The sequence below is a fragment of the Cebus imitator genome, unplaced genomic scaffold (assembly GCF_001604975.1).
Source record: "Cebus imitator isolate Cc_AM_T3 unplaced genomic scaffold, Cebus_imitator-1.0 Scaffold720, whole genome shotgun sequence".
In the NCBI taxonomy this organism is placed as follows: Eukaryota; Metazoa; Chordata; class Mammalia; order Primates; family Cebidae; genus Cebus; species Cebus imitator.
Window position 1 is genome coordinate 402,080 of NW_016108035.1, and position 27,242 is coordinate 429,321.

Below are 27,242 nucleotides of genomic sequence, written 5' to 3' on the forward strand. Positions count from 1 at the left end.
AAAAACCCTAAGCTTTCTTGTTTAGGGTTGTATGCTTAAGTAAGGAAAAAAATCTAAGGGGGAAGAAAAAACAAGGAGGGTATTTGTATAAAAATCAAGACAGCTGGGCATAGTGGTATGCCCCTATAGTCCCAGCTGCCCAGAAGCTGAGGTAGGAAGATGGAGTCCAGGAGTTTGAGCCTGGCCCAGGCAACATAACAAGACCCCCATCTTTTATAAATAAATAAATAAATATCAAGATATGTATTACTTTAGAAGAAAGTGAAAGGTATATGATGGGGAAGAGAAATGCCAAGGGACTTCTAGGGTGCTGGCAAGATTCTGTTAGGCCATATTACATTTTATGTTTTTTTTTTCTTCATTCTATAAGACAGACATTATATTTTATGCATTATAAAAATCTGTGTTGAGAAACCAAATAAGATCCAAACAAAAAATATAAAGAAACTCACACCTAAATATAACATAATGGAACTGTAGTTACCAAAGATGAGACGAAGGTCTTTGAAGCATCCAGAAGGAATGGATTGGCTGTATTGGCAAACTCTGATCCTTCAACAGCAGCAATGGAAACCAGGAAGCAATAGACTGATAGTTTCAGTATGCTCAGAGAAAATAATAGCAAACCTCCTATACCCAGCAAATACTCTCTTTCAGAATGAAAGTGAAATAAAGATAATATTAGATAAATAGAAACTTAGAGAATTTCCCTCCAATAGACACATATTTTAGAATGAAAGGATCATCTTCAGGTAGAAGGAAAATGATCCAAGAAGGTAGGTTTGAGATATAAGAAGGAATAACAAGAAAAGAAAAAGAATATGGTAAATATGTCAAACACTGCATACTATAATCATAATGATGTAATGTGAGAGGTTTTTAAGCTAGAATTCAAAAATACACAATAATGCAAGTTTGCTTAAAATTAAAATGTTCTGAATTCTTGTGTTCAAGAGGAGGACTGAGACATGGATTTATTTAGACTTTGATGAGTATAGATGATAAAATGTCTAAGGTAACCATGTAATGAACAAAAATCAGGTATGTGATATTTCGACTAACATAAGGAAAAACCCTTTTTTCTTTTTCTTTTTTTTTTTTTTTTTCTGAGACAGGATCTCTCTCTGTCACCCAGGCTGGAGTACAATGGCGTGATCTCAACTCACTGAAGCCTCAACCTCCTGGGCTCAGGCAATTCTCCTGCCTCAGCCTCCTGAGTAGCTGGGACTACAGGCACTTGCCACCATGCCCAGCTGATTTTTTGTATCTTTAATAGAGACGGGGTTTCACCATGTTGACCAGGATGGTCTCGATCTCTTGACCTTGTGATCCACCCGCCTCGGCCTCCCAAAGTGCTGGGATTACAGGCGTGAGCCACCGCGCCCGGCCCAAAAAATAATTTTAAAACAATTTAAAAAGTCAATTGTGGGACTTCCAGATACAGCAGAATGAAGAGGTCAGTGATCCTCTTCCTAAGATAACAAGTGTAAACCTGAAAAATTGGTTAAAATAACTGCTTAGGGCCCTGGACGTCGACAAAAGGTAAAGAAAAAATAATGTGGAGCCCAATTCTGCCCTCTCTTTTATTATCTATGTTCAAAAGTGCTATCCTTTCTGGAAAAAAAGATGCCCATCCCATTTCATATTTTTCATTGTCACTATGTAATAGAAGTGACTGTTGTAGTTCTTAAGACTCCTTGGTGGTAAGTAACAGAAACACACTTCAAATAAGCCCTAGTACACAAGGGGATGTATTGGAAGGGCACTGAAGAATATCCTGCTCTAAAAGGGCAAGAATAGTAGAGTGAATCTCAAGGTCCTGGGAAGAAGAATGGGGATACCCTTGTGAGCCACCCAATCTTCAGATTCTCTATCTTGCTTTCTTTTTCTGAGGTCTTGTGTTCCCTTTAGCCTTATCACTTTCTGTAAGTCTACTTCATTCTCCTCTCCCAAAAAGAGTTGTCTTCTGCAACAGCTTTTATTGTGTTTGACATGGCAAACACATGGCAAAATGACATGTGTATACAGTTCAAGCACTTCCCAGACTGTTGGTCAGATCCTTGATGTGAAGTTTCTCTAAGACAGTCTGATTGGGTCAGCTTGGATCATGTGTTCATCCTTGGTCTCATCATTTATGATCTGTGAGGTCAAGGTCAAGTTTTACAAGCATGGCTGGGTGGTGGTGATATACAATAGTATAGAGTTAACCATATATTCAGCAGCAGAATCCTATAAAAAGCCTTTGTAACAATGAGAAAAGTTAGTATTTTTAATATAACTTTATTCAACCAACATGCATTTATTTTCATGTCCTGAATAGAACATCTTTGTATTGTTGGACTGCTTTTCTGTGTAACCTAGTGCAAGCTTTGTACCTATTAATGTCAATATTTATTGGTTTGATTATTTCTCTTACTTTGATTCACTTATAGCGTATTTGTAAATGCTTACAGGAATCTTGAAGTTTTTAGCTCTATCTCATGAGTATCATTCTTAATATATGAGGTTCAAAGACTATGGGTGCTTTATTTCATTCTTAACATTTTTTTCTAAATATATGCTTAAATTGCAGAGAAGTGGGATTTTTTCCTTCTTTTTTTTTTTTTTTGGAGATTGAGTAAAACCGTTAGTTATACTTAGGCAAAATCTTCAGTGGATCAGAGTTGTTTTGCTTTTAAATTTTTCAAGCAGGCTTTAGTGAAACAAACAATATTTTCACTGTGAAATCACCAGCATGCCAGCTGGAAGAGCTATGCCATCATCTGTTTAGGATGGTATGCCATTTGGTGTCTATAATTCAGAATAGCAAAGGTAAAGTTTAAATGTTTGCATATTGAAAATTCCTTCTTTATGTCTTTGGAGAATATCATCAATGGTTGGATATGTAGCAGTAACTAAGCTTTCTGTCTGTGAGTTGACGGCTCTCCTTAGTTCAGTTTCTTGAACCATTACAAGCCCCATGAAGGCATTCTGCTGTCAAATATGATCAATAGCTGAATGAAAACACCAAGACTAGTTCCACTTCTTCAGAATGTGTTAGTGACCTGACCACACCTCACCACAACCATCCCCCAGTCCCAGCCTGGTTCATTTCATGAGGCACCATTCAAATGATTCCCATCTGCAGCAATACAAATACTTTCCAAACAAGTCCCTGGCGGCAGTGACTCCCAGCATGCATTGACTTTTTCCATTTACTCTTTGCTTCCCCAAATCAGATGAGGGTCTTGCCTAAGTATGTGTTTCACATACTTTTGGCATAGAGTAGGTGTTCAATGTTTTATTTTATGTTTGTTTCTATGTTTGCTTTTTTTCTTTTTTGAGACAGGGTCTTACTCTATCACCCAGGCTAGAGTATAGTGGCACCATCCCGGCTCACTGCAGCCTTGACTTCCCAGGCTCAAACAGTCCTCCCCACTCAGCCTTCAGAGTAGCTAGGACTACAGGTACGCATTACCATGCCTGGCTAATTTTGACATACATTTTTTTTAGAGACAGGATCTCACTATGTTGCCCAGGCTGGTCTCGAACTCCTGGGCTCAAGCTACCCTCCTACCTCAGCCTCTGAAAGTGCTGAGATATGCCTGGCTCTAAGTTTGTTTTAACCAATTAGTCTTATTGTTCATTCAACAGGCACTTATGCATGAGGAATTGGAGTAGTTGCTTCTGTCTTGGGCCAAGTGTCTTCCCTAAAGCTCTAGAGTTTTTGGATTAAAACATCTACATAAAATTTTCCCTATTTTTTTCTCGTTTAAATTTATTTCTCAATTATTATTCCATAATTCCCAGTTTCACTAATTCCTTTAAAATTTTCTTTTTTTTTCTACCATCAAGGACTTAAATACATTTTCTTTAGCTTTTTTTATTTGTAGGTCATGTACATTTGTACATTTATGAATTCAGCAAATGTTTATCAAGCCCCTACTATGTGCCTACAGTTTAAAGTGAATAAGATACTCTCTTAACAAATTGCATGTTATATAGTTGTTTCAGTGCTTCAGTATTTAGTTGAAGCAACGAATATATACACCTAACTGTAATCACAATTGATTGCTATATTATACAGATTATATGGGGACATACTAGAGGAAGCAGGGAGATTTCCTGAAGAGATGGCATTTGAGTAGAATGACAAGAATTTGCAGGTGATGCCTGAAGGAAAACTGCTCACTAGGACTGGGTTGTAATATTAGAAGCAAAGGCTGGCTGGGAACAGTGGCTCACGCCTGTAATCCCGGCACTTTGGGAAGCCAAGGTGGGTGGATCACAAGGTCAGGACTTCGAGACCAGCCTGGCCAACATGGTGAAACCCAGTCTCTAGTAAAAATTTAAAAATTAGCTGGAGGTGGTGGTGTGTGCCTATAGTCTCAGCTATTTGGGAAGCTGAGGCAGGAGAATCACTTGAACCCAGGAGGTGGAGATTGCAGTGAGCTGAGATCGTGGCCACTGCACTCCAGCCTAGCAATAGCTACTTGGGAAGCTGAGGCAGGAGAATTGATTGAACCCGGCAGGCAGACATTGCAGTGAGCTGAGATCCGTCTCAAAACAACAAGAATAAAAAAGCAAAGGCTAGAAAGTAAGTTTGGAGAAATATTACAGAGGATCTTGAGTACCACATTTTAGAAATAAATACTTCATTCTAGGCTCTTAAAAAATCACTTTATGGCCAGGCACGGTGGCTCACGCCTGTAATCCCAGCACTTTGGGAGACCAAGGTGGGCAGATCACAAGGTCAAGAGATCGAGATCATCCTAATCAACATGGTGAAACCCCGTCTCTACTAAAAATATAAAAATTAGCTGGGTATGGTGGCGCACACCTGTAATCCCAGCTCGGGAGGCTGAGGCAGGAGAATTGCTTGAACCTGGGAGGCGGAGGTTGCAGTGAGCTGAGATCACGACATTGCACTCCACTCTGGGCAACAAGAGCGAAACTGTCTTAAAAAAAAGAAGTCACTTTATATTTTTGAGGGAGGATAGTGACATGAAATCACTCATATTTAAGGATAATTTTGGAGATTTGTAAATGATAGAGAATCAAAAGTCTGGCTCCATTTTTGATAGTTGACTATCCGTTCACCAGTTGATGAGAATTTGGGTGGTCAGAACTTGTTTGTCTATATTGAATAAAGCTGCTGTGAACCTTCACATGTAAGTCTTTGTATGGACTTGTTTTCATTTCTCATGATTAGATTCCTAGGAGTAGAATTACGGGTTTTATGGCAAGCTTATGTTTACAGTTTAAGAAACTGCAAAACCAAAATGATGTAACAGGAAATGGGAGAGTAGGGCACTCAAAGAATCAGTACCTCCACTGAAACCATCGTAAACTGCCAAAAATTGACAGAATAAACTTTCAGAACTTTCAGAACGATTGCAACGACTGAGCAAGTGCTTGGTGAAGAAAAGGTGTATGGATTCCAGTGAAAAATATTAATATTATGGTGTTTTCGCTTGGCTATCATCTGTCCTTCCCTAGCACAGTAGTGGAGGCTGTGACACTAGGAGCCCATGTTCTTGCAGCAGCTTGTTTGGTACCAAGGGATGAATAAAGACCTCCTTAAAAAACTTGTTTTTTACCAAGGGACGAATATAGACCTTCTTTTTGTTTTTTTTTGTTTGTTTGTTTGTTTGTTTGTTTGTTTTTGAGACGGAGTCTCGCTCTTGTTACCCAGGCTGGAGTGCAATGGCGCAATCTCGGCTCACCGCAACCTCCGTCTCCTGGGTTCAGGCAATTCTCCTGCCTCAGCCTCCTGAGTAGCTGGGATTACAGGCACGTGCCACCATGCCCAGCTAATTTTTTGTATTTTTAGTAGAGATGGGGTTTCACCATGTTGACCAGGATGGTCTCGATCTCTTGACCTCGTGATCCACCTGCCTCGGCCTCCCAAAGTGCTGGGATTACAGGCTTGAGCCACTGCGCCCGGCCGAATATAGACCTTCTTAAAAAAACTTGTTCATTCTGACCTGTCTGCTGGTTCCTGAAGGGACTGGTGCAGAGGCTGACCTTTGTTCCGACACCTTCCCATGAGCTAGAGTAGCTTTCTGGGAAGTGGCAGTGTCTGTAGAAAAGAAAAATTTTTTTTGAGATGGAGTTTTGCTGTTGTCACCCAGGTTGGAGTACAATGGTGTGATTTCTGCTCACTGCAACCTCCACCTCCCAGGTTCAGGCAATTCTCCTGCCTCAGTCTCCCGAGTAGCTGGGATTACAGGCATGCACCACCATGCCCGTCTAATTTTGTATTTTTAGTAGAGATGGGGTTTCACCATGTTGGCCAGGTTATCCTTGAACTCCTGACCTAAGGTGATCTGCCTGCCTTAGCCTCCCAAAGTGCTGGGATTACAGGTATGAGCCACCACACCCAACCTGTAGAAAGATTTAAAGTCATACACTACACATGCCTGCCTGGGGCAAGGGATGAGGTGAACAGAGCAAGCAGCAGACAAATTTAAAAACCCTGGAAGGAGGATGCTGGGGAAAGTTTCTTGGGGGACTCAGGGCTTGGAAGGACCATGCATATACCAAGGAAAAAAGAGTACAACATGCATGCCTAGAATTAGAAAAGACCTAAGAGGAGGCTAGCTTTGCACCTCTGCTGGAGCAAGTAGGGGGTGAGGGCTAAGGCAGAGTTGTAGGCAGAGTGCCATAGCTTTGAAGGAGTGCCCCTCTCAGAGCCAAAATGGACAGACCAGGAGAATCGATTTTTTTTTTTTTCTTTACTTTTGGTTTCCAGACATCTAAGGAAATCTCTATCAGGTCACTGGCTGACTAATGAGCTATAGTAACAAAGACTTCGCTGACCACACACAAGCAGGAATACAGTCTGTGCAACTGGTTTGGAAAAGTTGCTAAACAGACAACTGCAGCCCTCAGCAATCAACAACAGCATACCCTGAGGACAGGGGAGAATTTGATTCCCAGAGTCACTGTGTTCTGTATTCAAAATACCTGGTATTCAACAACAAAAATACAGGGCATAGAAAGAAACAGGAAAGAATATCCCATTTGGTGGGGGGCAGGGGAATGACAGAAATCATCTCTGAGGAAGCCCAGTATTGAACTTACTAGACAAACAGTTTTAATGAACAACTGTCCTAAATGTGCTCAAAGAGTGGAAACAAAAAACAGGAAAAAAGTATGAACAAAATGAGATATCAGTAAGAAGACAGAAATTATAAAAAAGGGGACCAGTCAAATTGTGGTATTTGTATACAATGGATTTTTATTCAGGCATAAAAAGGAATGAAATACTGATGAACTTTGAAAATTGTTTGCTAAATAAGCCAGGCACAAAAGGTCACATATTGTATGATTCAGTTTATATGAAATATCCACAATAGGTAAATCTGTAGAAACAGAAATTAGATTGGTGTGTGGTGGTTGTTGGGGCCAAGGGAGGCAGGAATTGGGATTAACTGCTTAATGGGAACCACTTTTATTTTGGAGTGATCAGAATGTTTTGAAAATAGAGGTAGTGGTTGCACAACACTGAGAATGTAGTAAATTTCATCTAATTGATTACTTTAAAATGGTTACTTTTGGGATGGATGCAGTGGCTCATGCCTGTAATCCCAGCACTTTGGGAGACCAAGGTGGGTGGATCGCTTGAGGTCAGGAGTTCAGCCTGGCCAATGTGGCGAAATCTGTCTCTACTAAAAATGCAAAAATTAGCTGGGCATGGTGGAGCCAGGCATGGTGGTAGGTGCCTGTGATCCCAGCTAGTTGGGAGGCTGAGGCAGGAGAATTACTTGAACCCAGGAGGTGGAGGTTGCAGTAAGCCAAAACTGCACCAATGCACTCCAACCTCAGTGACAGAGAGTCTCAAAAAAGAAAATAAAAAATAAAACAAAATAGTTACTTTTATGTCATGTGAATTTCACCGAAGTATAAAAATAAAAAAGAGAGCAGCTGTGAGTTTTAAAAGGTTTTCCTCTGTTGTAATGTCTCTCTTCCCATCACCTAACTTCTAAGATATGGACTCAGGGGAAAGTGTATTTGAAGAGAGAATAGATCTATAGAATGTTTAGTCAAAATCTTCCATAAACACGTAAGAGAATCACTTCACACCAATTAAGATAGCTGTAATCAACAAGACAGACAATATCAAGTGCAAGTGAGAATGTAAATTTGGGAAAAGGATCAGGTAACTGTAGGATGGGAATTTATGTCTTTGCAGCCATACTTTCCTAGAAGAAGCTCCAATATTGGGCCCCAGGTTTAGGGATGTAGGAAGATAAGAGATAAGGACATTCGCCTTATAAGAGATAGTAAATCCCTAGTGTGAGACTCCCATGAGGGGTGAATATATGTGGAGTTATGAATAAATAAAATATCTACATTACTACAGAATTTAAGGGAACAATTATAGCTTAATATGCAAATATATCATTTCAGAATTTATAAAGGACATTAAAAAATTGAAGGATGCCAGGTGCAATGGCTCACATCTGTAATCCCAACACTTTGGGAGGCCAAGGCGGACAGATCACCTGAGCCCAGGAGTTCGAGACCAGACTGAGCAACATGGTGAAACCCCCGTCTCTACCAAAAATACAACAACAACAAAAAATTAGTTGGGCATGGTGGCATATGCCTGTAGTCCCAGCACTCTACCACTAGGGAAGCTGACATGGGAGAATTGTTTGAACCCGGGAGGCGGAGGTTGCACTGAGCCAAGATTGTGCCATTGCACTCCAGCCTGGGCAGCAGTGAGACCCTGTCTCAAAAAAGAAATTTTTTTGAAAGAAAAAAGGAAACTACCAAATGATCTTATTAAATGACTGTACCATTTTATGATTTACCAAAAACTTGTGTGTAAGATAAGACTTGCAGGGAAAAAAATATCCAAACCATACTTATTGGAAGATATGCCCTTGTCTGTCAACCCTAACCCAGGAAAAGACATACTGACTACCCAAAACAGCATTTTCACATTCTTGAAATTACACGGACATTCTCATACATGTTGGCTGTACAAACAGTATATGAAGTTCTCTTCTTTACATTCTTACCTGCACTTAGTATTGCCTGTCTTGTTGATTATAGCTATTTTAATGGGTGTGAAGTGATTCTCTTATATGTTTATGGAAGATTTCAACTAAGCATTCTACAGATCTATTTTTTATTTTGAGCTATTTTATTTTGAGCTTTTAATGATAGGTGAAATTGTTGCTGAATGCTTTTTTTAACTACTTTATCTTACAAAGTCTAGTTGTAATTTAAATTGGAGATAATCATATGGTCACATTTCCTGACTCTATCCGTTTTTATTCACCCTTTAATTATGTTTTTGTTATGTTTAAAATATTGTATTAATCTGAAAAACTTAAACTACACAATATCATCCCTGCTCCCCAACTCCCACCTCCCAAAAAGAGACCTCGTTATTTCTTCTCCCCACTTTATGACAACATCATGATCACATTTACTTACAAAGGATGTGGAACAGAAAAGACCCAAAGAGTTTTGCAAAAACCAGGGCACTGGCAGGCACTGGTTGAGCAAATTTCTCTAATGTATGTCAGTGGTGAGGCACAGTTCAACAAAGGGCTTTCAAAGGCTTTAATTCTATTAACACAACAAATTCTTAACTACTTGTTCTAAGGTTTTTTTCATACTTGAACTGTAGTTTCTTTCAATGCATTCTCTTGCTTTATAAGACAGTATAAAACATCTGGTTAGCATTCAGTATGTATGGCACTTGTAAATAAAAACTCTTTCTGTTACAAATGTGTGAATAAATGCTATACTTAAAGATATTTGATTTTAAAAACAGTGTAGAATTCGTGTTTGTCTGAGGCTGAAGTATGACTTTTAGGAAATTGGAATCTATCCTTTGGCTACTTTGTCTTTAAGAAAGAAGCTGAAGCTTGACTGTCTTGGCTCACACTCTCTGTTTCCATTTCCTCCTGCGGGCCAGGGCCGCATAATCAAAGTTAGACAGTTGTTATGCAAGCCTCCTGGGCTCTGGAGCCCTTGTCCCTGTCCAGCCCTTAAACACAATGTCTCTCTGTTTCCAAATAAATCCACGAACTGTACAATCCCTTTCCATGTCTTTGGTCAGCCTTAGCTTCTGGAAATTATGTTTCTTCAACTGTTATTTAAACGTGTAAGTTAGCTGACTTCTTAATAGAAGGAGATTTTGAAAGATAAATAGAAAGTTCACAAACATTAAAACAAATGTGTATAACTAATATCTGCGTGTAACAAAAATTTCTAATCTGTAGCTTTTGGCCTGTTTATTCAAACGCGATGCAACTAATTATAGCGAAACAAAAGCATGTAGACCATAGTTTCAGGATAGATAAGTATTAAACAATTAAAGTTTTGAATAAGTGAGCCAAGAGGGAGTCAACGTTAAAATCTTTATACTTTCAGATAAGTTTAAACCTTTCTACTCACTGAAATACCAAGAGAATGGGAATGCACTGAAAACATTATTCAGAGCACACTGAAAAATAATAAAAAATTGTGCTTAAGATAAGACCTGCAGGGAAAAAAAATCCAAACCATACTTATTGGAAGATATGCCCTTGGGTTAGGTCAACCCTAACCCAAGAAAAGACATACTGACTTCCCAGAACGGCATTCCAGATGCCACAGTGTTAACAAAGACTTGCAGATTGCCCATCTTAATCCAGGAAGATCACAAGAAATTGTAACAAATCCTGGAGAATCTGTCCACAATGTCTCGTTTATGGGTTACTGTTCTTTAGGATAAATATGACTAAGCTAGAAAAGATCCATAGAGAGGAAGTAAAGTCACCAAGACGGCTACAGAGCTTCCAGATGAGAAAAAGAAAAAGCATTCTTCAAAGCAGAAGGGTAACAGTAGAGAGGAGGCATCTTGGCACTCATCACAATATTTAAATTATAAATTTAGTTTATTTCATTATTTATTATCTGTCTTTTCCACCAAATTTATGCTTCATGAGGTCAGGAATACTGTCTTAGTTTTTAACTTTTTGTTGAAATATGGACATACAGAAAAGGGCATATAATGACACATATGCATCTATAAATGTATACCTTACACATTTAACATGGATATATTTACACATGATAAATATACAATTTGATAGTTTTTCACAAAATGAACTTGTATGACCACCATTCAGATCAGGAAAGAGAGCATGAGAAGCCCCAGAGTGCGAAGCCCTTTCACTCCTTTCCATTCATTCACCTGCCCAGAGTGAGCACTCCTGGCTTCTGACAGCAGGGATCTGCTAGCCTGCTCTAGAACCTGATGTGGATGAAATCGGGCCACGTGTAGTGTTCTGTGCCGGCCTTCTTTTGCTCCCCCATTGTTTTTGGTGAGGTTCATCCACATTGTGAGTAATTTTCGGTCATTCATCTCATTGCTGTATAGTATTCCATTGCTGTATAGTATTCCATGCTACAAAGTCTTTATCCGTCATACTGTTCCTGGGTATTTCTCAGTTCTGGCCATTATAACAGTAGCTATGAGCATGGGAACATGTGTGCAGATTTATGTTGGGTAGAATTGCTGAATCATGTCATACACATATGCTCAGCTTTGGCACATGTTTCCCAACAGTTTTCCAAAGCAGCTGTACCAGTTCACATTCTCAACAGCAGTATATGAGGGATCCATTTGCTCACACCTGTTTCAACGCTGGTTTTGTTAGTCATGTTTAGCCAGTTGGGTGTGTGTGTTGTGGTATACCATTGTGGTTTTAGTTTGTACTCCCCTGATGATGCACAGTGCTTATTTTGTTCATCCATATATACCCAGCGTTTAACATCATGTCTGTGCTTGTTAAGGCTCTTTCTATACAAGTGAGAGAAGATGGGACAGAAACCCAACTTATGTTGGCTTAAACGAAAAGGAACGTTAGTGGCTCCTGTAGCTAGTGAAGAGACTGGAGTAGCTCAGACAACCAGAGCTGCTGGCTCCCAGGCTGGAGGCTTCTCTCCCACTGTGTGAGCCTCCCAGCAGCCCTGGCATCATGTCCCACAAGCATCCACCTCTCAATCCCAGGCAGCAGGAGAGTTGGCCCTAGGGAGCCACATTCTGTGTAAGATGCTGAGAGTGCTATGATGAGGTGAACCAGCTCCTAAGCAAAGGTGGGAAGGATTTGTCACCAGAGGAAGGGAAATGAGAAGGCTCACCGGACAAAGAAAAACAGTCCACCATGGCGTCACACATAGGAGACATTCCATAACATTGTTTTGAATGAATGAGTCAGCCCAAGCTTATGTTATACAGTCATATACAGGGTGAACCACAAGTATTTTTACTGAGAGTTACTCTAGTCAAGTAAAGCCGTTTTAAGACAGCAAAGGATTTTTCTTTCCTTTTGCCTTCATTTCCCCTAATTCAAGAGCTATTCTATGTTGAAATATGAATAGTTATAAGATGTTTTGCCAATTCATGGTTGATCTATATAGAAATGCATAAATGAAAGAGTGGTGTTTGCTACTCTCCTGTTATCTGTTTTAAGTCAAGCCCATAATAACCTGGTTCCTTCCTCCTGCCTGGGCCAACAATGAAAGCTAACAGTGATTAGAGCTTGGCAGAGCTGGTTTATGTGGTCTGTGGCGAGACTACAAGGCGAGTGTTATTTTGGGACCCAAATAAAATAAATTTTTTTCTTTAAACTCTTTTGGTAAAAAATGGGAGCCACTTATTAAAATAACCAAGCATAATACTTAAACTGGTAGCAGTAGATAAAGGGAACCTGGTAGAGAAGCAAGAATATAGGTACACTTTGCTACCCTTCTCATGAACCTCAAACGTATGTGATATCCTGGATGGGAATCCTGGAACAGAGGACATTAAGGTAAAACTGAGGAAATCTGAATGAAGTTTGGACTTTAGTTATAGTAGTGATGCAGCAATCTTGGATCATTAATTGTAACAAATGTCCCATGCTAATGTAAGATGCTAATAACAGAGGAGTAACAGGGGAACTGCATTCTAATCAGCACTTCAGCAAGATCATGGGGAACCTAAAATTTTCTTGAGAAAGGCACCTTGAGCAGGTGGCCCCACAAGCAGGTGGCCCCGCTGCTGCTTCCACTTCTGGCTCTGGGACACTGGTGCAGCACGGCATGTCTGAGCCTTTTTTTTATTTTCAAAATGGGCATAATTTTATATTCCTCCCTCATAAAGGTGTTCTGTGATTCGATATTTAAAAGATCTTTCAATACTAGAACTACTATGCAAATGGAATAAACTATCATTGTCTTTTGGACTACTTTGCTGAGACTTTTCATCACCCCTTAAGTTTTAAGTCTCTGCCTAGTATTCGTTTTATTTTTTCTTAACTATCAGCTCCTGATGTAATACAAAATTTCAACTTAAAATTTCATTTGTGCCCAGGCATGGTAGCTCACACCTGTAACCCGAGCACTTTGGGAGGCCAAGGGTGGAGGCATTGTTTGAGGCCATTCTGGACAACATAGTGAGACCTCATCTCTACAAAATTTTCTTTTAACTTAAAAATTTTTTTTAAATTTTTCATTTATGTAAGTTATTTGTGCCCTATTTTTCTTTGTCCTGGATGTGAGAAGTTGTTCTTTTTCTTTTTTTTCTTTCTTTCTTTTTTTTTTTTTTTTTTTTTTTTTTTTTTTTTTTTTTTTTTTGAGATGGGGTCTTGCTCTGTCGCCCAGGCTGGAGTTCAGTGGCACCATCTCAGCTCACTGCAGCCTCCGTCTCCTGGGTTCAAGCAGTTCTCCTGACTCAGCCTCCCAAATAGCTGAGATTACAGGTGCACACCACCATGCCTGGCTAATTTTTGTATTTTTAGTAGAGATGGAGTTTCACCATGTTGGCCAGGCTGATCTCGAACTCCTGACCTCAGGCGATCTGCACACCTTAGCCTCCCAAAGTGCTGGGATTACAAGCATGAACCACTGCGCCCAGCCTATTTTCTCCCATTTTTGAAAAGCTGAAAGCATTTAATATAAGGCTCTGAAGTACAAGTTTGAACATACATCATTGGATTTATAAAATACAGTGTAAATATTATTTAAACCTTTTTTTTTTTTGGAGACAGAGTCTCGCTCCGTAGCCTAGGCTGGAGGGCAGTGGTGCAATCTCGACTCACTACAACTTCTGCCTCCCAGGTCAAGTGATTCTCCTGCCCCAGCCTCCTGAGTAGCTGGGACTACAGGCACCCACCACCATGCCTGGCTAATTTTTGTATTTTTAGTAGAAACGAGGTTTCTCTGTGTTGGTCTGGCTGATCTTGAACTCCTGACCTCGTGATCTGCTCACCTCAGCCTCCCAAAGTGCTGGGATTACAGGCGTGAGCCACTGCTCCTGGCCATATTATTTAAACTTTAAATTCTATACCCAAACTATTCATCAAGTATGAGGGAAAATTAAACACATTGTTAAACATGAAAGTCCTCAGAAAATGTCAGATTGAAACGTGCAGGATTTATCAGGAGGCCTGCCAAAACCTTTCTAAAATGACAGTAAAAAGGTGTTTTGTTTCTTTGTTTGTTTTGAGGCATAGTGTTGCTCTGTTGCCCATGCTGGAATGCAGTTGTGTGATCGTAGCTCACTGCAACCCAAAATTCCTGGGTTCAAGTGATCCTCTTACCTCAGCCTTCCAAGCAGCTAGGGCTACAGGCCCACACCACCATGCCTGATTTTTACAATTTTCTGTAGAAATTGGGTCTCACTATATCGCCCAGACTGGTTACTTTTTAAAAGACATAAATGTACAGATAAAGGAGAGGTAGGGCCAAGCCAAGCCCTGGAGTTCAAGTGCAGCCTAGGCAACATAGTAAGACCCTGTGTCAAAAAATAAGAAGAAAAATAGGTGGGAAGAAGGCAGCAATACAATATTGGAACCTATAAAGTGTGGTATTTGATTAGAGAAAGGCTTGAGGAAGCCTCCTGTTTTTGAAGAATTCCAATTTGCTCAGAAATGGGAGACATCAAGTACATTGGAAAGTGGGAATGGGATGGTGAAGAATTAGTTAGAAGTCTGTACAGAAGGCAGAAAGGCTCTCCCACACCCTGGCTTCTGTCGCCGCAATGACAGCAGCCATCTATTAATAAAAGACGACGGTAAGAGGCAGCTCTCTGCTCTTCTGGACTCTGGGCCCCACTGGCTTTTTTAATAACCTTCCTCTATGATACTTCCTTTTAGTATTTTTAATAAAAAATGAGGCATAGGATGTTTCCTTTACTAGATCAGGGCTCTTTAAGGTTGAGACTTGGCTACATTCATGTCTGGCACTGGATTGGGAATAAGTGAGCAAACTTTTTAGGGGCAAATATATTTCCCAATAAAAATGTTTTTTTCTGCTACCATCAAAGTCAGTTGCCAGCACTGAATTATGCTGCTACAAATTGATTGTGATAAAACTTGACCTGTGCACTAATGTATTTGAGCTTAGAGATGTTATCTAGTAGAATGTTTATGAGCTCAGGTTTTAGAATCTTTCCCTTAGGTTTTAATCAATTTACTAGTTGTGTAATCTTGAGCAAGTTATCTTAATTATCCTGAGCCTTAGTTTCTTTAAAATAAGCATCATACCAAAGATTTCATGTGACTGCTGTGAGGAATGAATGAGCTAGTGGAAGTAACTGCATAGGGCCTGCAAGAGTGAAGGGCTCCAAAATGGGGTAGGGCCCGGAGTGGGAGGGATTCGTCTTGTGAAAAAGAACCTGAAGACCTTAAAAACTCCTACCAATCTCAAAATGTTTGTTATTCCATGGAAAAGTTTAAATGAGAGCATAATAACTTTAAATTATAATTAGTTTTAATGTTTCTAGACAGCCTTACTTTGAGATTTATGAAATAATGGGAGTTTAAACCTTAATGATAAAATTTTCTGTGTATATCTGGAATATTACTTTCATTATCTGTTAGAATTACATATGAATAATTACATAAAGAAAAAATTGTGGAATTATCTCGAGAGTTTCTAGCATTTATTATTACATTTATATGTGTGTGTATAGTTAGCTTCTTCATTACCTTTTCTGACTATTTTGAAATAAACCAACTTGGCTCACCTTTTCACATTAGTGGTCTAGGAGGGAAGTTAATTACTTTTCAAAGCATAAAATTACGACATGATTAGCTTCCGACGATAATCTGAAAAACAGAACTACTGCTAGGACTTGCATTCCCATCTGAAGTGATCTTTGTCTTCTCCAGTAATCTTAACGGGAAGTGGTTTTTAAGGGTACATTTGCCTTTAGAGTGATTGTAGGGTGAGTGTTTCTAAGGTGTATAAATTACCAGCTTTGCTTGAGTAATTTTCCCCTTTCCATTCTAAAATGGGAAAGTACAGAAGAATCATATTTGTAACTTTTATTCATTTTTAAGATTCCCTTCTTTTAGTTCCATTTTCTAAACAAAGTGTTTATGGCCAAACGTTCACATTGTAATCTCTCCTACCACCAATTCTGTTTTCCCAAAAGGTGCTAAGGGTTGTTTTCAAACTGGTTTGAGGTGGAGCTCTTTGGGTGTGTGGGTTTTGTGAGTCACAGGGCTCCTCTCTGTCTAGTCTGGCCAAGGGCAGGGGCCAGCTCTCACCCCGACTGCCATGGGTCCTTCTGGGAGGAGTGAAGGAGGGGAGAAGGCGGCCATGTGAGGGCCAGTTGGCCTCACCCCCGCAACCCCAGCATGGTAGTCCCTGCTCCTCTTAGCTGTCTATAATCACCGACCAAAGGGACAGTGACTTCCAGTGAGAAAACCCTCCACAGAGTGTCCAGAGTAGTGGGAGTCTAGAGGATATGTCAGGAGGGAGAAATTAAATGGGGAAATAACGTGTCTTGGTTTTCTTTGGGGGCATGATGTGACATGACACGGAGAGAGGCAGCACTGGGTCCCACTCTGCGCTGTGTGCACAAGAGTCCAGTTGGAACAAGGTTAGGAGGCAGGGCATCCCACTGGCCTGTCCACGTGGCCAGCTCGGAACACTGTGTTTCTCCTGTGTCCTGAGACAGAAATTGGTTTGAATAGCAAAGATTACAAAGATTATAAAGATTATAGATAAATGAAATTTAAATATTCAATTATAAAACAAATAACTAAAGGGTTTTTTCAGGAATTTTTCTGCTCTAACAAAATTAAAATGAACTATGATAAAACACGGCAAAAACTACAAGGTGGCCAGGTATGTGGCTCACACCTGTAATCCCAGCACTTTGGGAGGCCGAGGTGGGTAGATCACTTAGCTCAGGAGTTCGAGACCAGCCTGGCCAACATAGTGAAACCCCATCTCTACTAAAAACACGAAAGTTAGCTGGGCATGGTGGTGCACACCAGTAATCCCAGCTACTTGGGAGGACAAGAATCGCTTGAACCTGGGAGGCGGGGGTTGCAGTGAGCCGAGATCGCACCCTGCACACCAGCCTAGGGGATAGAGCAAGATTCTGTGCAAAAAAAAAAAACTACAAGGAAATAGAAATATGGTCGCAAATAAAGGATTTCTGTTGGAATTTCCTCATCCCTAGAGGTTTGAAAACCATTTTACTATCCAGAAACACAGAAATAGCACCTAAACCAGGCCCTAAAAGGAGTTCGGGAAACAAAAAGGGTGAAAAGGAAAAGAAAAAAGTCAATCTTAGGCTTAGGGGCCAAGGCCATACAGGACAGACCTCCCCCTCCAATGCCAGCCCCTGGCTAGACTCTCACTGTGGCATGTGGCAGTGACTGGTCACTGGTTTTTAAATCTGCATTCCTCCTGTGTCTCAGGGTCACTTCCCAAGAGAAAGCACTATTAAAAGTACAGTGTGGTTCCCACTAGACTTTTCTCCATGTAGGAGACATGGTCAGATTACTTTCCCCCAGCCTGTGGCCTCCTCCAGCCTCTCTTTTGGTTTATCTGTGCCTCATGAATGTCCAAACTGCCTGGAGCTTCACAGGCTTCCCTAGGGGACCAGTGGGACCCACCTCTCCTGGTCTTTCAGGGTCCGTGTCTTCTGCAAAGGGCCAAGGAGTAACTTTTAAGCTTTGCAGCCATGTAGTCTGCTCAGTCACTAGGCTCAGCACAGAAGCAGCCACAGACTGTATGTACCTACGTGAGTGTGGCTGTGTGCCAATCAAACTTTATTATGGACACTGAAGTTTGCATTTCATATAATTTCCACGTCACGAAATCTTTGGAGTTCTTTTCAACTATGTTTAGCTCGAGGTTCCATACGGGAACAGAAGGGCATGGGATCTGGCTTGGGGCCTGTCATTTGTTGCCTCCTGCCCCGGCTCTCTTCCTGTCGATACAGGCCCATTATTCACGCTTGCATTTGCTGTTTATTAAAATTCCCCACCTCTTCGTTTTAAAAATGCTGTTGGGATATATTTCCTATAGAGTGGGTCTCTTTCAACTCTGGGTTTCCCTAGTTCTTCCCAAGTCTGTACAAACAAGAAAAGTTGGGTAAAGGAAGGATAGAGGCTCTCGGCTTGTCTTCTTCAAAGGTCCGGAGATGAGGTAAGTGCTGAGGGCCGGGCCGCCCCACCGGGGCTAGGGCACATGGAGAATGTTTGGCAGAAGCTTTTGTGAGGGTTCTGGGGTGTCAGTCACTACCAGAAATACAGCACAAATCATGCCTTGGCTGGGCCGGGTCGGCCATCCCTTCTGGTGGGGGTTGTGTTTTTATTCCTGCGGCAAAGTGCTGCAATGACATTCCAACTCTCCCATGTTGATGACCCACCATGGGTTTGGAACAGAGAGGCTTTTCTGGTTGTTTGTTTTACTAAGCAATATTTAGGACACATTTTTTAACTCCCTATGGACAAGCAATCTTTTTAACAGAGCTCCTCAGCTGTTCCCAGTTATTTTTGTGGATGGTTCCTGCGGTACAGGTCCCCTGAGGGGTCCTTCCTGGACACCCATGTTCATCCACTGAGGGCGTCTGATCTCTGACTTCCACCCCCACACAGGGTCAGACAAGTGGGTCCGATGCCTCCTGAGGCAGCAAGCTGCTGTGCTCCCTTGTTTCTTACCAACCAGACGACTCTTGGGGGCAGACGTGTGTGTTGCTGGGTCTGTGTTTGTGTGTCCGAGCCTCAGGACCACGTCCAGGAAAATGAGGCTAATATGGTTTACAGGAGGCAATTCAGCAGCACACATACAAGAAGCAGTGATACAAGCAGACTGCATTCCGTTCTGCGTGTATCACTGCATGGACGTGTTTACTTCAAAAACGCAAGTCGAGTCTAGAAAAACCGGTTAAAAATCCACACAATGATACAGTCTTCCTGTCCTGTATGTAATCAGAAGATTTAAAAGTCAGGCACCTTTGTCCAGCCCTGTAGCCTGGGATTTCTGTTAACATTTCAGTCAGATGGTGTGTCATTGAGGGACTCTCTTCTGCTAGTTGTGCCAATCAGGAAATTTCCAAAGGGGACTTCTGGTGCTGCCAGTGGATAGTTGTTACTTCAAATGATTGTGATGATATGAAGCATTTCTTCTCCAGAATTTCCCTCAAATAGCCAGTCCTTGCCATGTTAGAGCTCTTGAGAACCTGAAAACCCCATCTCGCCTCCCCACAGGGGTATAAGCCCTCGTTTAAACACCACGCTGTGACCAAAAGGACAAAGGTGCCTGGCCTGATATTAGGCCCGGGAAACTCTGTGTCAGATGGATGACTGCGCTGTGTCAGCTCCGTGTCACACTCCATGGCCCCCAAAGGAGCAGGCTGCGAGGGGACAGCAGGCACTCTTGGGAGACTGTAAATCACCTGATCAAACAAGTGATACATTGAGGGTGAAGGGATGCAGTCCCTCCCCAGCAGCAGAGCGACTGACAGATGTCAAAGGAGCTGGACTGAAGTGTCTGGGAAAGCTCGTGCCTGTGTTTAATATGGGTGTGCACAGACGGGTGGAAGCAGCTGCAGGTGGCTCATGCACGTGCGCACACCAGCGCGTCCTTCCTAGCTCTTTCCACTGACAGGCCCTAGAAGTAATGAAGCTCCAGGAGCACACCAGGTCCTGGTTTGTAAATACTGTCAGCTCCTTTGATTCCAGAGCTGGGCAGGGAAGCACAAAATGAGCCCAGAATAGCTGGTGATGCCAGAGAGCAGAAAGACCTCAAAGAATGGTGGGGCTGTATTAGAAAAACCCAGGAGCAGTTTGTACGGGCTCATACTGGCCAGACCTGGGGGCTGGAGCATCACGACCCATGGTGATCTTAAACGTTACAACCTGTGGAATAAATAAATCACTTGTTTATTCCACAGGCTGTAACCTGTTTAAGATCACCATGGGTCATGATGTTCAAGTGGTTACTGATACAAATGAATAAGGGAGAGGAGGCTCTTTCAGCTGGTAGAAAGCCAACAGATGCGAGAGGAATGATGGCAATGGAAAGCCACCCTTTGGGACCCTCACTGTCATTGGTGTAGCCATGAGCCATTGTAGAGTCTTGGACTGGGAAGCGGACAGTGGTCTCAGGACATCCCACGGAGCGCAGTGGTGTGGCCGTGTCTGAGGCACACACAGCAGTATTTCTGTGGGGCTCCCACCCCAGCATCACCTCATCATGGACACGCAGCATTAGGCCCAGATTCAGCCATCTGTGGTGCCAGCAGCTGCACCCAGGCTGTCATGGGGCCTAAGGGGATGAGGAAGGAGAGAGCAGTAGGGACAGCTGGGGACACCTGAAGAGGGCACGTTCTGGTTTGGACAGCTATGTTTTGGTCACACAAGAGATATGGTCAATTGGGGAAAAGCCCTGTGTGTGTCCAGGGGTGAGAAGCACCATGTCCCAGCATGGGGCAACACAGAGGGAGGTGACAGGCAGTGTGAACCGGCGGCAGCTTCTCATTCTTTTCATGTACAGTTTCTGTAAGTTCAAAATTACATTCAAATTAAACTTTAAAAATACAACTGAGGCTCAGAGAGTTTAAAAGGGATTTCTCAAAGTCATATAGCCAATCAACAGCTAAGTGGGCTGGGGTGGGACCAAGGCCTCTTGTCCCAGACAGAGCAGCTGCTCTGGCCCCAGGGCCCTGGCAGTAACTGTTCATTCGGTATTTGTTTGATTGTCTAACACAGGTAAGATCATATGCATGTTAACGTGTAAAGAACCTAGACCAGTGTCTGGCACAGAGTTACCCCTTTGTATTTGCCAGTTTTCTTTCTGAAATGAGGGCAGATCATTGTTCTTCCAAGCGCTCCTGCTGTAGGCATTTCTAAACCTTTCTGGAGTTTGTCTCACTTCTCTCAGAAATCTTGTGCGTGGAGAGGAAGGGTATGGTGGTCCACTCACCAAGACGCCCACAGGGCCAAGTCCAACAGACGTGTCTGCTGATTTCATCAGATGCCGCAGGAGTAGCTGCCCACACCCTCCTCAGCGATCCCTGTGTACTTCCCCATCTTCCTACCTACACTCAGCTTCGATCACCCCGACACACCTCTCCTGCCTTACCCCGCAAAAAGTACCTCATCTGCACTCCTGCCTTGGAGGTCAGGAACTCTCCACCCACTGCATTCAACAAGCCCTGATGCCACACCCCCAGAGCACATCCACTTCACTCCAGTGTCACTCAGCCATAGTCCCCTTGCGTTCTCCCTCATCTCTCCCACCTCCAGTCGACTCTCCACACAGCAGTCAGCGTGATCCTTTCCAAATGACATCAGGCCAAGTCCTAGGGACCAGCCTGTGTGTTCTGGCCCTGCACCACTCCCAACTTCACCCTTGCCCTTCTCCCCACTACAGCAGGAGGTGACAGGGCTGATATGCATTCTGAAAGAATCATTCAATGCTCCCAGTTTTGGGGCTCATTAATGAATATTTGCATGCAGTTTTTTGTATGGACATGTTTTCCTTTTGTGTGTGTGTGTGTGTGTGTGTGTTAAAGGTTTTTTTTTTTTAATTGTACTTTAGATTCTGGGGTACATGTACAGATCATGCAGGATTGTTGCATAGGTACATACATGGCAATGTGGTTTGCTGCCTCCATCCCCCTGTCACCTATATCTGGCATTTCTCCCCATGTTATCCCTCGCCCACAGCAGACCCCAGTGTGTGATGCTCCCCTCCCTGTGTCCATGTGTTCTCATTATTCAACACTTGCCTGTGAGTGAGAACATGGAGTGTTTGATTTTCTGTTCTTGTATCAGTTTGCTGAGAATGATAGTTTCCAGATTCATCCATGTCCCTACAAAGGATATGACTCATCATTTTTTTACGGCTGCATAGTATTCCATGGTGTATTTATGCCACATTTTCCTTGTCCAGTTTATCACTGATGGGCATTTGGGTTGGTTCCAAGTCTTTGCTATTGTAAACAGTGCTGCAATGAACATAGGTGTGCATGTATCTTTATAATACAATGATTTATAATCCTTTGGATATATACCCAGTAATGGGATGGCTGGTCAAATGAAATTCTATTTCTAGGTCCTTGAGGAATCGCCACACTGTCTCCCACAATGGTTGAACTAATTTACACTCCCACCAACAGTGTAAAAGTGTTCCTATTTCTCCACATCCTCTCCAGCATCTGTTGTCTCCAGATTTTTTTTTTTTTTTTTGAGACGGAGTTTCACTCTTGTTACCCAGGCTGGAGTGCAATGGCGCGATCTCGGCTCACCGCAACCTCCACCTCCTGGGTTCAGGCAATTCTCCTGCCTCAACCTCCTGAGTAGCTGGGATTACAGGCACATGCCACCATGCCTAGCTAATGTTTTGTATTTTTAGTAGAGACGAGGTTTCACCATGTTGACCAGGATGGTCTCGATCTCTTGACCTCATGATCCACCCGCCTTGGCCTCCCAAAGTGCTGGGATTACAGGCTTGAGCCACCGCGCCCGGCCTGTCTCCAGATTTTTTAATGATCACCATTCTAACTGGCATGAGATGGTATCTCAATGCGGTTTTGATTTGGATTTCTCTAATGACCAGTGATGATGCACTTTTTTTCATTGTTTGTTGGCCACATATAGGTCTTCTTTTGAAAAGTGTCTGTTCATGTCCTTCGCCCACTTTTGAGTGGGATTGTTTTTTTCTTGTAAATCTATTTTCTTTGTAGATTCTGGAGATTAGCCCTCTTTGTCAGATGGGCAGATTGCAAAAATTTTTTCCCATTTTTTTTGGTTGCCGGTTCGCTCTAATGATTGTCTCTTTTGCTGTACAGAAGCTCTGGAGTTTAATTAGATCCCATTTGTCTATTTTAGCTTTTGTTGCCAATGCTTTTGGTGTTTGAGTCATGAGGTCCTTGCCTACACCTCTTTCCTGAATGGTTTTGCCTAGGTTTTCTTCTAGGGTTTTTATGGTGTTAGGTCTTATATTTAAATCTATAATCCATCTGGAGTAAATTTTAGTGTAAAAAAAAAATATGGAATGCTTCACAGATTTGCATGTCATTCTTGTGCAAGGGCCATGCTAATCTTCTCTGTATCATTCCAATTTTAGTGTATGTGCTGCGGAAGTGGGCATGGACATATGTTTTCCTTTCTCCTGGGTAAATATGTAGGAGTGAGATTGCTGGATCACATAATAAGTGTATGTTTAATGCAGTAAGAAGCTGCCAAACTTATCCAATTCCTAGCAGCAGCATATGTTAGTTCCAGTTGTTCCACATCTTCACCAGAACTTAGTATTGTTGTCTTTTTTTTTTCAAGACAGAGTCTCACTCAGTCGCCAGGCTGGAGTGCAGTGGCGTGATCTCAGCTCACTCCAATCTCCACCTCCCGGGTTCAAGTGATTCTCCTGCCTCAGCCTCTGGAGTAGCTAGAGTTACAGGCATGCACCACCACATTCAACTGTTTTTTGTATTATTAGTAGAGATGGGGTTTTACCATGTTGGCCAGGCTGGTCTTTTATTCCTAACCTCAGGTGATTCACCCACCTCAGCCTCTCAAAATGCTGGGATTACAGGTGTAAGCCACTGTGCCTGGACTGCTTTTTTATTTAAGACATCTTTGGTTAACCCAGAAGTACACAGATTTACTCAGAAGTTTTATAATTTTAGACCTTATGTCTCTTTTTTTTCAGACAACAGAGTTTCACTCAGTCATTCAGACTGGAGTGCAGTGGTGTGATCCCAACTCACTTCAATCTCCATCTCCCAGGCTCAAGCAATTCTCATGCCTCAGCAACTCAAGTAGCTGGAATTACAGGCACATGCCACCACACCTGGCTGATTTTTATATTTTTCACAGAGAAGTGGTTTCACCATGTTGGCCAAGCTGGTCTTGAACTCCTGGCCTCAAGTGATCCACCCACCTTTGGCTGCCCAAAGTGCTGGGATTACAGGTGTAAACCACTGTGCCCAGCCCCTTACATTTCTATGTATGATTCATTAAATTTTTGTATATGGTGTACAGTAAGCATTGAAGTTCTTTTTTTTTACATGTGGATATCCAGTTTGCCCAGTGCCAGCTACTCAGGAGTCTAGGGTAAGTTTTGCCAGCATTTTATGCCACTGATGTCATCTCTCACCTCACTGGTGTCATCTCCCTATAAACCACGGTATCTTTTTTTTTTTTGAGACAGAGTCTCACTCTGACACACAGGCTGGAGTGCAGTGGTGTGATCTTGGCTCACAGCAACGTCCGCCCCCTCCAGTTTCCAGCAGTTCTTCTGCCTCAGCCTCCCAAGTAGCTGGGACCACAGGCATATGCCACCATGCCCGTCTAATTTTTTTTTTTTTTGCATTTTTTAGTAGAAATGGGGTTTCAGTATATTGGTTAGGCTTGTCTCAAACTCCTGACCTTGTGATCCACCTGCCTCGGCCTCCCAAAGTGCTGGGATTAAAGGCATGAGCCACTGCACCTGGCCAAACCAGAGTATCTTTCAAAACAGAAAATGTTACTAAAATAAAAATGAACTCAAGATGATTAAATGAGGGAAAGAAGAATCTTTTCAACAATTGGTTCTCAGACAACTGGATAGTCACAGGCAAAAGAGTGAAGCTGGACCCCCTACTTCACATCATATATAAAAATTGACTCAAATTGGATCAAAGACCTAACTTTATCAGCTAAAAATGTAAAACTAGAATTCAACATAAATGTAAATCTCTGTGACTGTGAATTAGGTCATAGTTTCTTAGCTATGACACCAAAATCACAAGCAGAAAGCAAAGAGAATAAAACTTAAATTGGACTTCATCAAAATGAAAAACTTTGCACTTCAAGTGACACCATTAAAGAAGTAAAAAGATAACTAACAGAATGAGAGAATGTTTTTGATCATATATTGGGTAAGTGACTTGTTCTAGAATATATAAAGAGCTATTACAATTCAATAACTAAAAGATAACCCAATTTAAAAATAGGCAAAGGAATTAAGCGTAGTGGCTCACACCTGTAATCCTCGCACTTTGAAGGCCAAGGCAGGTGGATCACTTGAGCCAAGGAGTTCAAGACTAGCCTGGGCAACATGGCAAAACCCCATAAAAAAATACAAAAATTAGCCAGATGTGGTGGCATGCGCCTATAGTCCCAGCTACTTGGGAGGCTTAGGTGGGAGAATTGCTTGAGCCTGGGAGGTGGAGGTTGCGTTGAGCCAAGACTGTACCACCACACACCAGTTTGAGAGACAGAGTGAGACTCTGTCAAAAAAAAAAAAAAAAATTGGCAAAAGATCTGAATAGACATTTCTCCAAAGAAGGTATACAAATGGCCAATTAGCACATAAGAGAAAAGGAAATAACTCGAAATAACAGTGAGATACCAACTCATGCCCAAAATGTTGATGGGGCCATTGAGAAATCAGAACTCTCATATACTGCTGGTGAGATTATAAAAACAGTGTAGCCACTGTGGGAAACAGTTTGGCAACTCCCCAGTGGATAGAGAGTTATTATATGACCCAGAAACCCCACTCTTAGATATATAACCAAGGGAAATGAAAACATCTATGTATGTCCAAAACTTATACAAAAATGTTCATAGCATTATTTCAAAAACCCAAAAAAGGGTGAAGCACAGTGGCTCATGCCTGTAATCCCAGCACTTTGGGAGGCTGAGGCAGTAGAACTGCTTGAGCCTTGGAGTTTGAGACCAGCCTTGGGTAATACAATGAGACCCTGTCTCTACAAAAATAATAACATTTTAAAAAATCAAATAGCCAAAAAGTAAAAACTGCCCAAATGTCTGTTAGTTGATCACTGGACAAACAAAATGTGGTACATAAAAGACCACGTGTTATATAATTCCATTTGTATGAAATGTCTTGAATAGAGAAGTTTTAGTTTTAGCCCTTACGTTTCTATGATTAAATTTTTTGTATTTGGTGTGCAGTAATCATTGGAATTCATTTTTTTATCATGTGGATATCCAGTTGGCCCAGTGCCAGTTACTGAGGAGTCTAGGGTGAGTTTTGCCAGCATTTTATGCCACGGTGTGACCTCACTGATGTCATCTCTCTATAGACCAGAGTATCTTTCAAAACAGAAAATGTTACTAAAATACAAATGAAACCAAGACAGAAAGTAGCCTGTTGGTTGCTTATGGCTGCACTGGGAGGGGGGTGTTAGGGGACTAGGGGCAATAACTAAAGGGCACAGGGTTTTTTAGGGGGTGACGAAATGTGCTGGAATTAGAAACTGGTGACGGCTGCACCACCTTGTGGATATACTAGTACCCACTAAATTATATACTTTAAAGGAGTTGTGTCTCATATAATTTATATAAATTTTATCTCAATTTTTAAAAAGTCATTGAATAAGCCAGACATAATTTTTGGAAAACACAAAATGAGTTAACATATCTGTGGACACCCACGGGTAGACTTAAACTCAGGATTCAAGGTTTCTCATTTAAGTGAGAGACATAGCATTCCTCTTTGGTACTGCACTGAAACATAATACAAGGTTGGTTTTCTGTAAAGCCCTGCTAAAAATTCTGTTCCCTTTGGACTAGCATCCAGCAACTATTGCAACAGCACAGTGGGTTTCAGGTGTAAAACTGGGGCTGGATACCAAATTGCCAACATTCTCACAGCCACCATCTTTCTATCGTAAACACCAGGAGAGCTCTCAAATGCAGACTCCCCGCATATGGCAAGCAGCTGAACAAACACCCACTTGAATCACTGCCTCAGCATTTCTAGCTTAGGACAAGTTTTCCTGTGGATGGCTGGGGGCTCCAGGGGGGAAGCGCCAGTGCCTGCCAACCAGTTAGTGTGCACAACGAGGTCTCCCAACAGCTGCCCCCAAATCACCAGCTTCATGACAATATCCACAGAAGCACAGGTGTCCCCTTCATTTTCCTAATAAGATAGAACTCTCAGGGGTGTGCAGGTCCCTCAGGTGCACTAGGAAGAACCATGCGTCCAAGACTGTCCCACAAGGGCCC

General features: G+C 41.9%; 1 protein-coding gene and 1 non-coding gene across 5 annotated transcripts in view; one reads left to right on the top strand and one right to left on the bottom strand.

Annotated features, from left to right (window-relative positions):
* The window catches only part of LOC108296499 (centromere protein P), a 273,862-nt gene that overhangs the window by 239,534 nt on the left and 7,086 nt on the right, over nt 1-27,242 (top strand). The window lies entirely within an intron of this gene.
* Nucleotides 23,270-23,376, bottom strand: LOC119469579. Its single transcript, XR_005198412.1, has one exon. It is a non-coding gene; the product is annotated as a U6 spliceosomal RNA (small nuclear RNA).